At 35.1% G+C, this 15,585-nt stretch overlaps 1 non-coding gene across 1 annotated transcript; it reads left to right on the forward strand.

Moving 5' to 3' along the window:
• Positions 1 to 550: 550 nt before the first annotated feature.
• LOC142872452 (U6atac minor spliceosomal RNA) lies at positions 551 to 677 on the forward strand. Its single transcript, XR_012920710.1, has one exon. It is a non-coding gene; the product is annotated as a U6atac minor spliceosomal RNA (small nuclear RNA).
• The last annotated feature ends 14,908 nt before the right edge of the window (positions 678 to 15,585 follow it).

Below are 15,585 nucleotides of genomic sequence, written 5' to 3' on the forward strand. Positions count from 1 at the left end.
ATTTAATGCCTGTCGCTTTTCTATTCATTTCTTTTTTTTTGAGACAGGGCTTTGCTCTGTTGCCCCAGGCAAGAGTGCCATGGTAGAGCCATAGCTCGCTGCAGCCACCAACTATTGGGCTCAAACAATCTTCCATGTGCCACCATGTCCAGCTAATTTGTTTTTTTATTTATTTTTTCTCAAATTCCTGGCCTCCCAAACTTCTGGGATTGCAGGTGTGAGCCACTGGGCCTGGCAAACACCAGTTTTCTGAGAACAATAAAATGAACTTAAAGATTAGTAATGGAATAATCCTAAAAAATTCTGAAATATTTGGAAATTAACACAATTCTATATAGCCCATGGGTCAAATACAGAATTATTAGGGAAAGTAGAACAATCTTTGCACTTAATGAAAATAAAAATGCAGCATATCAAAATTCATAGGATGCACTCATTAAAGCACTACTAAGAGAAAACTTACAGCACTAAATGTACTTATTAGGAAATAAGAAATGTCTTAAATCAGTGAACTTCACTTCCATCTTAGGAAACTAAAAAATGGAGAGCAGTATTGTATGAAAGGAGGGAAGGTTAGCACTCCCCTTGACAAAGATGGAAGAGGCTCTCAGGCCTGTACAACATGCATATGGTTAAGGCATTGCCACCTACTTTGTGGCATCTAACCATCGTTTTTTGTGCCTATCCTACAGAAATTATTCCACAATATTGAGAAGGATGGAATCCTCCCCAACACATTTTATGAAGCTAACGTAACCCTGATACCAAAACCAGGAAAGGATGAAACAAGAAAAGAAAACTACAGACCAATATCCCTTATGAATATAGATGCAAAAATTCTCAAAAAAATCCTAGCTAACTGAATCCAGGTGCTTATCAAGAAAGTAATCCATCATGACCAAGTGGGCTTCATCCCGGAGATGCAGGGATGGTTCAACATACTCAAATCTATAAATGTAATTCACCATATAAACAGAAGCAAAAACAAAGACCATATGATCCTCTCAATAGATGCAGAAAAAGCATATGACAAAATTCAGCACCCTTTTATGATAAGAACGCTTAATAAAATAGGCATAGATGGGACTTAGCTAAAAATGATACAACTCATATATGACAAACCCAAAGCCAACATCATACTGAATGGGGAAAAATTGAAAGCATTCCTACTTAGAACTGGAACAAGGCAAGGTTGCCCACTATCTCCACTTCTATTCAACATAGTGCCAGAAGTCCTTGTTATAGCAATCAGACAAGAGAGCGGAATTAAGGGCATCCAAATGGGGGCAGAAGAGATTAAACTCTCACTCTTTGCTAATGATATTATATTATATCTAGAAAACCCCAAGGATTCAACCAAGAGACTCCTTGAATTGATAAATGAATTCATAAATGTCTCAGGATACAAAATCAATACACACAAATTAGACGCATTCATATATGCCAATAAGAGTCAAACTGAGAACCATATCAAAGACCCAATTCCTTTCACAATAGCAACAAAGAAAACAAAGTACCAAGGAGGTAAAAGACCTCTACAGGGAGAAATATGAAACACTGAGGAAAGAAATAGCAGAGGATGTAAACAGGTGGAAAACCATACCATGCTCATGGGTCAGCAGAATCAACATTGTTAAAATGTCTGTATTACCCAAAGTGATCTACAGAGTCACCGCAATCCCTATCAAAATACAATCATCATTTTTCACAGATACAGAAAAAATAATTTTATGCTTCGTATGGAACTAGAGAAGATCCTGTATAGCAAAAAATCCTAGGCAATGAAAACAATCCTAGGCAATAAAAACAATCCTAGGCAATAAAAACAAAATGGGAAGTATCAATTTATCAGACTTCAAACTATAGACTCCAAGTCTATAGTAATTAAAATAGCTTGGGACTGGCACAAGAACAGGGACATTGACCAGTGGAACAGACAGAGAACCCAGATATAAAACCATCCTCATATAGCCATCTGATCTTTGACAAAGCAGACAAAGACATACACTGGGGAAAAGAATCCTTATTCAATAAATGGTGCCGGAAAAACTGGATAGCCACATGTAGAAGACTGAAACAGGATCCACACCTTTCACCTCTCATAAAAATCAACTTGCGCTGTATAACAGACTTAAACCTAAGGTGTGAAACTATTAGAATTCTAGAGGAAAACATTGGAAATACTCTTCTATATATTGGCCTAGGCAAAGACTTTATGAAGAAGCCCCCAAAGGCAATCACAGCAACAGCAAACATAAATAAATGGGACCTGATCAAATTAAAAAGCTTCTGCACAGCCAAAGAAACTGTTATGAGAGGAAACAGATGACCTACAGAATGGGAGAAAATTTTTGCAAGCTACACATCTGATAAAGGGCTAATAACTAGAATCTATTTAGAACTCATGAAAATCAGCAAGAAAAAAGTCAAATAACCCTATCAAAAAGTGGGCAAAAGACATGAACAGAACTTTTCAAAAGACAGAATAATGGCCAACAGACATATGAAAAAATGCTCAACATCTCTAATCATCATGAAAATGCAAATCAAAACCACAATGAGATATCACTTATCTCCAGTGAGAATGGCCTTTACCAAAAAGTCCCCAAACAATAAATGTTGGTGTGGATGCGGACAGATAGGATCACTCTTACCCTGCTGGTGAGACTACAAACTAGTTCAACCTCTGTGGAAAACAATATGGAGATACTATAAAGTGATACAAGTAGATCTACCATTTGATCCAGCAATCCCATTATTGGGCATCTACCCAAAAGAAAAGACACTCTATAAAAAAGACACCTGCACTTGAATGTTTATAGCAGCACAATTCACAATTGCAAAGATGTGGAAACAACCCAAATGTCCATCAATACACGAGTGGATTATTAAAATATGGTGTGTATATATATATACCATGGAGTACTATTCAGCTATAAGAAACAAGCGTGATATAGCACCTCTTGTATTTTCTTGGATAGAGCTGGAACCCATACTACTAAGTGAAGTATCCCAAGAATGGAAAAATAAATACATGTACTCACCAGCAAATTGGTTTCAAGGATCAACATCTAGGTGAACATGTAGGAATAACATTTTTTGGGCATCGAGTAGACAGGAGGGGGAAGGAGGGGATGGGTATATACATACATAATGAGTGTGATGCGCACCATCTGGGGGATGGACACACTTGAAGCTCTGACTCCGAGGGACGAAGGGGGGAACGGATCACACATAACCTAAATATTTGTACCCCCATAATATGCTGAAATAAATAAATAAATATATAAATAAAAATGTAGAGCAAAATTATACCCAATGTAAGAAGAAAAGAAATAAATACCTGACCAGAACGCAACTGGAACTGAAAACAAGAAAAGCAACAGAGAAAATCAATGAATTCAAAAACTGGTTCTTTAAGATGATGCATAAAAGTGATTAACTTCTAGATTGACCAACTAAGAATAAAGGAGAAAAGCCACAAATTTCCAATATCCAAAAGAGAGAAACAACAGAATTGCAGTCTACAGACATTAAAAGATCATAAGAGAATATTATGAACATTATGGCAATAATTTGACAATTTTGATGAAATAAACAAACTCCATGAAAGCCATAAACTACCAAATTCACTTAAAAAGAAGTAGATAATATGAATATCTCTAGGTCTATTAAATAAATTAATTAGAATGTCCTTTGCTATCAGTTTGCTAGTGGTGAACTATTCAGTTTTTGTATATTCAAAAATATCTTTATTTTACTTTTAATTTCAATGAATATTTTTTGTTAATACACAGTTTTAGCTTTATAATTATTTATTTCAGCACATAGAAAATTTCATTCTAATATTATCTTGTTTCCATTATTGCTCTTGAAAAATCTATTGCCAATCTAACTGTTGCTCCTTTACATGTAATTATTTTTCATTTATAATGCTTGTGATCTGTGAGTTTTGTTTGTTTTTTGAGTCAATGAGTTGATATATTTCATCAATCTTTCTTAGAGAAAATCCTTAGGAAGTATCTGTTTAAATATTGCTTTTGTTCTATGCTTTTTCTCTTCTATTTCTGTGTCTCCAGTTACATATATGCTACAACTTCTCAGAGTGGCCTTTGTTTCTTCTGATCCTCATCATTTTCCATCCTTTTGTTATTTCTGTTACCATTTTAATAGCTATTTCTGTTGTGTTTTATGGTTTCTCTTCATATATATATATGTGTGTGTATATATAGTCTGTTAAAACTGTCCTCTGAAATCTTAATTTCATTCATTTTTCTATTCTAGAATTTCAAGTTTGTTCCTTTTCAAACTTGCTATAGCAATTTTTATAGTTTTAAGTCTCTGCCAAAATTTTGAGGTTGTACTTTATCTACTGAAACATAGTAAGCACAGTTATTTTATAGCCTGGGTTTGACAATTTCAATAGCTGGAGAGCCTGTGTACCTGTGCTGTGTGTTGTTTCTGTTGGTTTTACTTGTGTCTTATTGTAGTCTTGCACAGAATCCCACTGCTTATTTACCAAATGAAAAATATTTTACGTGAATTTTGTGACCCTTTATAATCTATTACTACCCAACTCATTCAATTCTATTTGTCACTATTAACCACCACATACTTTACAGTCCAATTAATTCAATATGCATTACCGCCTCTGTATTTTTCCTTAGGCTGTTCATCATCACTGAGAGTATCCACACACCTCCTCTAGAACCATGTAAGTCCTACTCATCTTCCAGAGTTTGCTCTTCATACTCCTTTCCTGTAAAGCCCAATGCAACTAACCTAACCCATATGGTTCTCATGCATGTCAGGACTGTTTTCATGGCAAGCCATGGAAACTCAACGGAAGCCAAATAGAGAATTTATTGGCATAGCTGGATTTCTCAGGCTCTGCTTGATCCATTGGCTCATTGTCACTAATTCATATTTATTCTTTTCCCATTTTTAAAAATCTTTCTTCCTCCTTCCATGTGATGACCTCTGGTAGCTCCAAGCTTATATTCTCTTTTTAAATTGCAATGCCACTGGAAAAAGAAATTTGCTGTCATTACAAAAAATAATTTTAGAATTGAGTTGCATTTACCTGTTCTGGGGTCATATTCCTGTCATTGTTGCCAGAGATATGGAATATAGTGACTGGTCAGTCCTGGGTCATGCACCCCTGACACGTGGGCTGAGATGATGCAAGTTATGATTCTGCAAAGGAAAATAAAGATGCTTTTACCAGAAAAGACTATGTGGTCCTCAGGAAAAAGCAGTGGGTTGCAATATATCTCCCTTCTTTGGGCATTTTGAAATGATAGTCACTAGAAGTATGCACTTACTTGTTTTTTAAAATTATTTTATTTATTTTTGTTTTATATTCCCAATTAAATATAATGTTTAAAATATATTAACATGTTTCATAAGTCTTTTCTGTCTTTCATGGTGTCTTTTCATAAGAGATTAAAAACTTCTCTATATTCACTTCTCTTCATTTTTGGACACATGCAAAGACTTTCTTCCTTGTAGCTAGATTGGGCTCATGTAGAAAATTTTGGCCAATGGGCTTTGAATGAAAGGGAACTATGTCCCCTTTGATCTCAAGCAATTAAGGGTGTGTGTACATTCCCCATGCACTTTCTGCTCCAATGATGCAGCAAATTCTGATGCTACTTATTGATATAGCAGCATCTCAAGATTATACAGATTTTGTTTGATTTTGGCCCTGAGTGACTATGCGGTGCAGTCTCCTGCCAACCTTCATTGGATATATAGCATGAGCAAGAAATATAACTTTGTTTTATTAAGCTACCACACATTTTTGGATTGCTTTGTTTCTATATCATGTTCTAGCCATTCATATGTAATTTATGAATAATAATGGCCATGTACTATGAACTCTTTATGAGAGAACTGCTATTTGAGTGTTATGATTTTAATCTTATGTTGTTATAGAGCTTTGAAATTTTAAAGTGCTTTCACATATATTATCATTTGGTTTTCAAAATAATCAGATGGGGTAGGTAGAAAAGGCTTTATATTCTCTGTTTTACAAATTAATAAAATGCATCTCAGATCTGTTAAGTGACACACTCAAGAGAATACTTGTGAGAGACAGAGCTAGGACCTAGACATTCTAAGTTCAAGTATGAAGTTCATTATTCTAAATTTATAGTAAGTCATACATTCTAGATTAGTTTTTCCTAACTGAACCTTCATATGTCTTGCCATCAAAAGTCTGTTTTATAATAAGAATTTATATTATATAATATAAATAGAAAGTTTATTTTCCATTATGTTTCCTAATATCCATATTCAGGAACTATACAGTCTCTGGGGGTATATATATTTATAATTAATGAATGCATTTCACTATTTGATAACCATGAGTACCTTATTTTTCTTCCAGATTTTTATGTGATCATGTATTTTAACAGATTTAAAATACTTCAATATATTCCTATGAAACTCAACTAGCTCATGAGTACCTATATTTTCTCCTTGGGATACAAAAAAAGTAAACTTGCCCACTCAAGATATCTCAGTCGTAGTCTGTTTTAAATGTAATTAATTCAGAATTTAAACTCAGTCCAGTGAACATTCTGACTTCTACTGCCTCTCTTTTTCCCCCTGCTGGAGTGATCTGTGCTGGGGTGGTGGTAATTGAGTTTACGTATCATCCTTCATCAGGACTTGGAGGGGGTAGGAGGGAGTTTGGTCTGAGCGGGGTGCTTGGGTCCAGCTGTGTGTCTGGTCTATGGGCATGCTGTGTTTGTCCCTGCTTTTGATTCCCTGCCTTGGTGCTGGTCACAACATAAACCTCTCTCATCCACCTTATTCCCACCTCGGCTGCCTCTGGTTTTGCAGCCTTCTCAGCACTTCTCTACTGAGCATGGGGGGAAATTACAGGAAGGAGGCCTTGGAGCAGCTTAGGCATTCTCTGCTGCTTTTCTAGCACTATACTGGACGTTCAGCTTCTCTAAGTGACTTAGACACTAAGTCACTAACCTAAGACACTAACCTAAGGCTGGACCTTAGGATTCCTTTTTAGTAAGCTCTTGTTTCCTGGATCTTAAAAATCAAAACTGCAGAGACTCTTTTGTCAGCAGCCAGTAACTGCTTTTCCCCTGAGGGGAATGTATATAGAAAACTAGTTTATTGGTAGGAGGAGGTTAAGGTTAAAAGGAATGGGAACAGTTTATGATCAAGCATTATTATTCTTCAATACGTCTAGGTTTTTTCTTGTCTTCAGTGTTTTTATATTCCCCCATTTAATTATTCCAATTTTTGGCCTTTATCCAAAGACTGTCTTGGACACCTCTGTTCCAAGGTCCTAGGAGAACAGATAGTAGTTACTTAGTTAATGTGTGCTGGATGGCAGTAGTTTGGATGAGTTTTACATTGTACCTTCGTGTACTGTGTCTAAACCTGATTCTTCCAAATGTCTTCAAAAGTGGGGAGCATCATATAAGCTGTCAGAAATGTTTATTGATTCATTGGTATGTTAATAATAATTCTTTTGAGTGCAAGGAATAGGAAGATGACTTGAACTATATTAGATAGAAGAGACTTGTTTGAAGGACGCTGGGGTATCTTAGGTAACTCTGAAAAGTGCAAGGGCCCAGCGAGCTCCCAGAGTTAATGGATGCAACACTGAATGTCTTCCAGATACTCTGTTCTCATCTCTACTCTAAATGCTGGCTTCAGTCTCTCAGTCCCTTTGGCAGGAAACTGACTATTGAATTCCCAAGCTTCATATATCACAATCTGACCACCAACTGTTCTCCATTCCATAGCTCATTTTTAAAGAATCTTAGGATCAAACTCCAGTTGACCTATCTTGGGTCAGGTGCTTGCCTCAGGACCAATTAATACTGAAAGTACATTATTATTACTGGCTTCATATAAGGCAAAAGTGTTGCTAGTTTTCTCTTAACTGAGGTGTCCCAGAATGAACAAATAATAACCGCACTGTATCCCTTGTGTGTTTAGCAAAGTGATGAATACATAATAGGCACTTGTAATTATTTGCTGATGGACTGAATAATTTGTTGATTGATTAATTAAAGAAGTGAGATATTTAAGTCTACATGACCGTGTCATTTAACGTTAGTGTTTTCTTTTAGTCATTCTATTTCTTCACATGAATCCAATTTCCTGTGCACTTTATGAAAAACCATTCTCCTTCTAATTCATGGAAACTATAACTGAAATTATTAATATATATAATATGGATTAACAAAGCAAATCTAAATTAAACCATAACAGTTGAATTTGAAATGCCTTCTGAATGATTTCCCCAGTTTTGAAGCTTTTGCAGTTCCCTGCCAGACCCTCCTTTTTTGGATACAAGCCCAAAAATCTATCTTTTGGGTTTACTTAAGTAAGTGATAGCAAATGACTATTTCATTGGCATATGTTGTAAAAACATCTTCCCCGCTGTTCATGGGCTTAATTTTCCCTCAATATACCTCAGCAATCTATTAATATATGCAGAACATTTCACAGGACACAGAGTTAAGTAGCTAGTCCTATTTAAATACTATGGCAATATCTTCCTCGAACTCTTAAAGCATTATGATGTATCGCCATTTTTCATGAGGTCCGTACATTTAAATTATTTAAAGTATTTAAAATAAGATTGTTATTGGTTAACAATTTCAATTAGGTTGACATTACCCTTGCTAGCAGCTAAAGAGACAGAGGGATAGAGAAAAGACTATCAATATGTTCAGGGAAAAGACGATCTGGAAACCAGGTATTAAATAAATCACTCCCATCACACAAGCGCCTGAACTATCTTTCTTTATGTATTTTGAATTAAAGTATTTATAATTATATTTCTATGAAAAATAAGATATCAAGAAATATTTTGTGCAGGATAGGTTTGAGTTTGTCATCCGATATTTTATTTCTCATTTTTACTGTGATATTTAATATAGGGTGTTAATAGATGGAATGCTTTAAAAATAGTTGCATGTATTGAAAGCTTATAAAACCTGATATCAATGAGTAAGTCATACTTCAAATACTTCCAAATAGTTCCATGCAATAGATAATTAAGCTGTTTAGAGATATACATTTTTGAATTTATCAATGTTTTAAAAATTAGCCATCAATGTCTGTGAGGTTATAAACTTTCAACCTCATTCAGGGATAAGGTTGTGCATGTTAATCCCCAAACAGGGTAGTTTCAACTAGGATATATGTCATGATCTTGTAAGTTGCTGAAGTTGCATATATGTATATGCACACACGTATACATATGTAGCATATATATTTTATATATGTATGCATACATACGAATATCTATATTCAATGTAAACTATGTCTCAGTACCCCTTAGGAGTCCACCAAAGCTATCAAAGCATTATCCATTTCTTGAAATACTAACAATTAGCCATTAAATGTGAAAAAAATAAGTAGGAAGGTTGAAATGAAGACTTTGCAAGTCACTTAAGGATTCCTTGAAAGGAATGGTAATAAAGTAAGGGTATCACTACTCAAAGAGTATTTCTTAAGATGAAGATGGTGGAATTGTATCAAGACTAGTATGCTGTTTTATTTTATCAAATTCATGATTATACCTGAAAAATTAGTCATATTTTCTATTACTTCTCTGATAGTGACAAGTGTTATATCAGAACCACATGTAATTGACATTGTCATATAATATTAGAATGATTCCCGGGGAAGAAATTGCTTTATTCCAAACAATTATCAGTGAAATCTTTTTAAATTATCTAGATATTTCTATATTTTCTAATAATCACTGGTCTCTAGAATACATAAACCTAAGAATCATGGATATTTACTTTACATTGTCTTAGAATTAAAGAATGATGACATAATGGAAAAAGAAAACTTGCCCTTCTGTTGGAATTAGACCATATTTCATTTTTCATTTCAGTGTATTTTTCATCAATATTCCTTTCCAAAAATTGTGTGCGATTGTTTTTCATACTTTATTTTAGTGAAATGCAAATTAGAAGTGTTATAGCTAATCAATGCCACCAAAATAGTTCTTTTAAATAACCAGGACATGAACTCTTTAACAAGATTCAGTCAGTTCTATTTATAGTTCCCCTAAGCTATGAACTATTTGTACACCCATGTTTCTGCATAATGACTTTTCAATGTGGTTTCAGTAATCATTCCAGAAGGCACAATCTCAAAATATCTATATGCATAAAGAATATATTTAAAATAAAGGCTAAATTGGCTGGCCATGCATTAAACCATTTGCCTGTGAAATCATTTTGTGAAATATCTCCAAACAGGAGATGTTCCAGCTGAGTGTAGGACATAGCAAACATTTTTTTGCTTACCATATTATATCACCATAACTTCTTTTGGAAACACTTCTTCCTCTAAGTGTCCTCTTAAACATTTCTTCTTTCTTTAAGATGGCAAGCCATTTTGAGAATTTGGACTTTATTTAGCCCACACAGGCTTAGTAGAAGTGATAGATTCATTCCCAAACTACTTGCCTTTAAATACTTAATAGCTGAAATGAGAGGCACTGGTGATTTTATGAAGAGAGTATGTTAGCACCAGACTCCCCCAATTTAGGAAATGAGGGGTGCAAAGAGTGAATAACATGGGCTTCCTTGGAAGAACACTTGTCTTCTATGTTTCTGAATGAGAAGCTGTTCTCTTTTTTTTTAAAGGCTTTGGAAAGAAAGGCATTTGAAAGAGCCATATTTTTAGTTTCAAAACAAAAATAATTCATTTCTTTTGAGCTTTTCTTTAATCAAGTACATGTGCAAAATTTTTTCACATAAATGAATAATGCTTTTATAATTAACCTGCTCTTTTACAAGGCAATCTCAAAATAAGTACATTGTATTACTAACTGCTATTTTTCTATCTTTAAGTTTGAAGAGAAACATCAGATCTGGACTTACTCATGATTTCAGACCTCTAGTAACAGAAAAATATTTGTGCATTTGTATCCTTAATTTTAAAATTTGCTCTTTTTTCTACATGCAAATATTATCTCTTTCTCAAATTATTACAGTCAGATTCACTGTGCTTATTGTATTACTCTATTTCTAAATTTTAGGGCAAACAGGTTCCCTGACATTAACCTCTAGCCAATGTTTACCAACAGAAAAGATAATTAGTAAATTAATTATAATTGTCTCTCAAAGCAATTTTTATTTGCTAGCTTTTGCTGTTAATGTGCCTTTAGAAAATAAAAATGTAATTCTACAAACCTGGCTGTTTTCTGAGGTCATATTTTTTTTTTTTTTTAAATCATGGGCTGAGGATCTCAGTCATCTATGTAACAGGGATCTCATTTCAAATACAGGAATATAAGTGAATACACATTCACAATTTTGTGTTTGGTAATTTTTCTTGCTGCCATGAAATAATTTTTATATGTCTGTTCCTACCTCTTCCGTCTATATGGACTTACATATTTTTAAGTGGTATATGAGGATAACAATTTTAAGGGTGTGGAAAAATATAATTTATTTTGGGATGTGGCATATTTACTGCCTCTAAAGGAAGGTACCTGCACACCATCTCTTCTAGATAAAAAGTGTTATGTACTCCGCCATCCCATAAGTACACCTATTTTACTTATATAAGTACATGACATCATCGTTTAAACCTAACTGATTTCTAAGCACCACAGCTGTTACTAGTTATTTAGAAGTCTAATTTGAGCAGAATGTGTCACGCCAACTTTGCACACACGCGCTCACACAGGCAGTATTCACATTAAAACTTTCACCTCTATTAAATAGCAACAGTTCTTCAAAAATTCCAACACTCCACTCTTAACAACTAAATAAAATATGTGTCTTTGAGGAGTAATGTGCCTATTTTATTTTTATTCCTTAAGGCAAAGCTTGTATTGAGTGGCGCAGTTTTGTTACCCTGCTGTCACTTTAATCAGTTCTCAAAGACGCATGTGACACTGGGTGGGTTTAGTCTTCCAACCTCATTGTTTTACTCCTCCTGAATGAGGGTAAATATCTGTGACTTTGTTTTCAATGGAGGTCACATAGATATAGCCATCAACATTGAAATAGCATTTTCTCTTGCAAACAGAAGCTTTAATAGCCTCTACAAGGGTTTGCTCCTTAGGGAGACTAAATTCAAAATGGCACAAGCCATCTGTTGTGGTGGGATTTTTAAAGTTTCCTTATGCAGGATATCTCTCCTCTCTCTCTCTCTCTCTCTCTCTCTCTCTGTCTCTGTCTCCCCCCTCTAAATCCCTCTCTTTCTGTCTTTATTTTTTGGTTGTACAAAGTGACATCTTTATAATCCATTCTTAAATTTCAGGTTGACTAACTCATAAAAATATAGCAGGTCCACAAACCTTTGTAGAGAGGCACATTTAAAAAATCAAATTTGCAACATTGAGTCCAACAGTCAATTCGGTGTCTATTGAGGAATCTCCATATTGCTCTGGCCATGGAGCATTTGGGGGCATAGGGAAGCTGTGAGTGGGCTCAGACAGGTTACTGTCCCATGAATAATTTATTCATATACACCTCTAAATCCTGATTTCAGAAGTCTTTTTGTTGAGCTGGAATTGATATTAAAAGCATTTTTTGAAAGAATAATGTTTTTTGGGTTGAACTTGGATATTTTCCAGAAATTCAGAGGGCAGAATTGATAAAAGGAGGTATTTAAATCCTCAAATCCACAGTACACTATTACTCCTTACAAAAGTAGAAAAAAATTATGTTAGTATCTGTTTTCACTAATAGATTGTAAGCTTAATGCAAGCAGATACTATCTCATTCATTCTACAGCCCTAGTCTCAAATAGGGTACCTGGCATATACTAAGTACTTAGTCAATATTTTGTGTAAGGAAGAAAAGAAGGTAGGAAGGAAGGAAAAAAGGGAGGGATGGTGGAATTAAAAAAATAAAATTTACAATGAATAGTGAAAACTCTTTAAAAAATATTAAACGTTATAGATTACCAACTCTAAACTACACTGAAAGAATGGTATAAAAATAAGATCTTCAAATTATGGAAAATGTTTTAAAAACTAAATAATACTAAATACCATATGGATTTGACCTTTGGATTTGACATTCTTACTTTGTTCTAAAATTGAGTTAGTTTTTTAGTAACTTATAACCTGAGCTGGTCTAAGAAGATCATGCCCACAATAGGACTGGGCAAAAGTATGATTCTTCCTATTTTAAAACTTTTTACACCATGATGAGAGATCCTCTAGTCACCAGTAGCTTTCAAACTTTATTCAAGAATGGATGCTGGACTATATCTAATTTAATTTTCTAGACTTTATTCTTTTATTCAAATTAATTTGTAGTGAAAAGATTTGTAGGATCACGACAAAGTATGTTAAGTAATACCATATGAACAATGGTATGCTTTTCTGTATGAAGGCAATATTTCCCCTGTGACATATGCCTTAATTTCCCCTGTTTTATTTCACTAGATGGGCATGAGACCTAGAAATCACAGGGTGTATAAGCATGCAGGATGTATAAAAGGATATTTTCATAAGTAATCATGGAAGGACAAAGGCCAATATTCAGGTGCTTCTGTTTGTGGCTCCTTAATCAATCTTCTACATTCTATCTATTTCCATCTGATTTAAGTCAGACTAGCATTCTAGATTCACCCTACCCCTACCTGGTGTTATTCCACATCTCTATACTAAAATAGTACAATATTAAAAGAATGAGAGAAATGGACAGGAAACAGTAGCAGAGCCTAGAACTCAGACCTCCAGACACCCAAGCCAGTAATCTTGGACACAGGGACACCATTTCTTGCCACTCGATCATCTTTTACCTTAGTTTTCTCATCAGCAAAATGTAAGTATAGGACCAAATTGCACCCAGTGTCACTTATGCTTTCCAGAGCTAGGATAAGATCAAATTGATGGATTGGTTCCATAGAAACATAAGGTTTTTCACTTGATATGGACTAGAAAATGATTCCAGTGTAATACCTGGAGATACTGTTACATAGGGCCGTTTAATGGAAATATGCAGGCATTACTTAAATGGAGGACTCCCATTCATATCTGAATTCTATTCACAAAAAAGGTAAGGGAACATTACCCTTTTGTTTTTGGTGGTTGTTGTTGTTTGTTTCAAATTATTTCCATATAGGTATGTTAGCTGCCCACTAAAATCTATTCTCTTCCTTCTTTTTTTTTCTTAACATATTTGACTGGGAACATGACTGCCCTACCATAGGCTGTATTTCCTAGTCTCTGTTGGAGCAAGATGGGTCCATGGTACTAAGTTCTTGCCAAGGTAATGTTAACTAAAGTGATGGGTACAAGCTACAGTGTCACATATTTAAAAGGAAATTGCTTGCATCCCATTTCATTTTTTTATTCCATCTTATGGGCTGGAATAAAGATGTGACCATGACCCAGCCTAAGCAGATGACAGTGCCCTGGAAGATTTGGGAGTAACAACAAGGAAGTGAACTGAGTCCTGAGTAACCTCCTGAAGCAGAGTTGTGCCACTTGCCATCTACCTCTAGGCTGACACTTGAGAGAGAAATAAAATTCCATCTCTCTCAATTCACTATTTGGGATCCATTTGTTACAGAGGCTTAGCCTGTAACCTGACTAATGGTGCCTGCCTCCCTGCAGGAGTGGGGCACTGTCACCGCCGCTATAGACGGAACACTGACTCGACTGCCCTCCCATAGCTGGTTGGCCTAGAGCAGCTGTCCCCTGTGAAAAACTCAGTTCCTAAAGACCATGTGTTGATTAAGTGCCAATAATATAACATAGGTCCTGAATTAAAAAAACAGACATTAATCAACACCCGTGTGTGCATATAGTAGTGAAACTCAACAGAAACCAAGCAGGTGGGAGAGGGGAGGAGAGGATGGGTAAATTCACGCCTCATGGGTACATTGCACACTATCTTGGTGATGGGCACACATATAACTTTGACTCATACTGCACAAAAGCAAATCATGTAACCAAAACGTTTGTATTCCCATAATATTCTGAAATAAAAACAAACAAAAATCCCCAGACATTATAGGGCAGTCAGACTGTGTGGAATTCAAGCAATAAGAATTATGCCAAGATATAAATGGGGCATAAAATATGCCTTAGTCCCAGTATTTGAGGGTTATTGTCTATTTCTCGGTGAGGAGAAACTTGAGAAGCCAAAACCTTTGCATACCCTTCACAGTTCATTGGATACATTAACTGTATCTATTTTTATTACTGATTGAATTTACTAATTCTTAAGAATTTCTTTTTTATTTCCATCTTTAAAGATTTGATTCTTCAAAGAACCCATAGGGAGTTGCAATATATAGATGCCTGGTCAAGTGGACCCCATCTGATTTGGGGAGTTGATATTTCACCATTCAGATTGGGTGAAACCCAGTAATCAGCATGTGGTTTATTTTTGTTCTGGGTGTGCTAGGTTCAAATTTCATGGGCTATGGTAACCCCACACTCACATTGATGGCAGAATGAAATCAATGTTCACTATTTTTTTTCATACGAAAAATCTTTTTACTGAACGCCTAGCATTTATCCTCCCTGTGTGTTATGGATAATGAGGATTCAGAGTAAAGTCCGGTCTTCACGGTTTAGAGAGGGAATTGGTAGCATTCTTTGAT

The sequence above is a fragment of the Microcebus murinus genome, chromosome 8, assembly GCF_040939455.1.
Source record: "Microcebus murinus isolate Inina chromosome 8, M.murinus_Inina_mat1.0, whole genome shotgun sequence".
Classification (NCBI taxonomy): Eukaryota; Metazoa; Chordata; class Mammalia; order Primates; family Cheirogaleidae; genus Microcebus; species Microcebus murinus.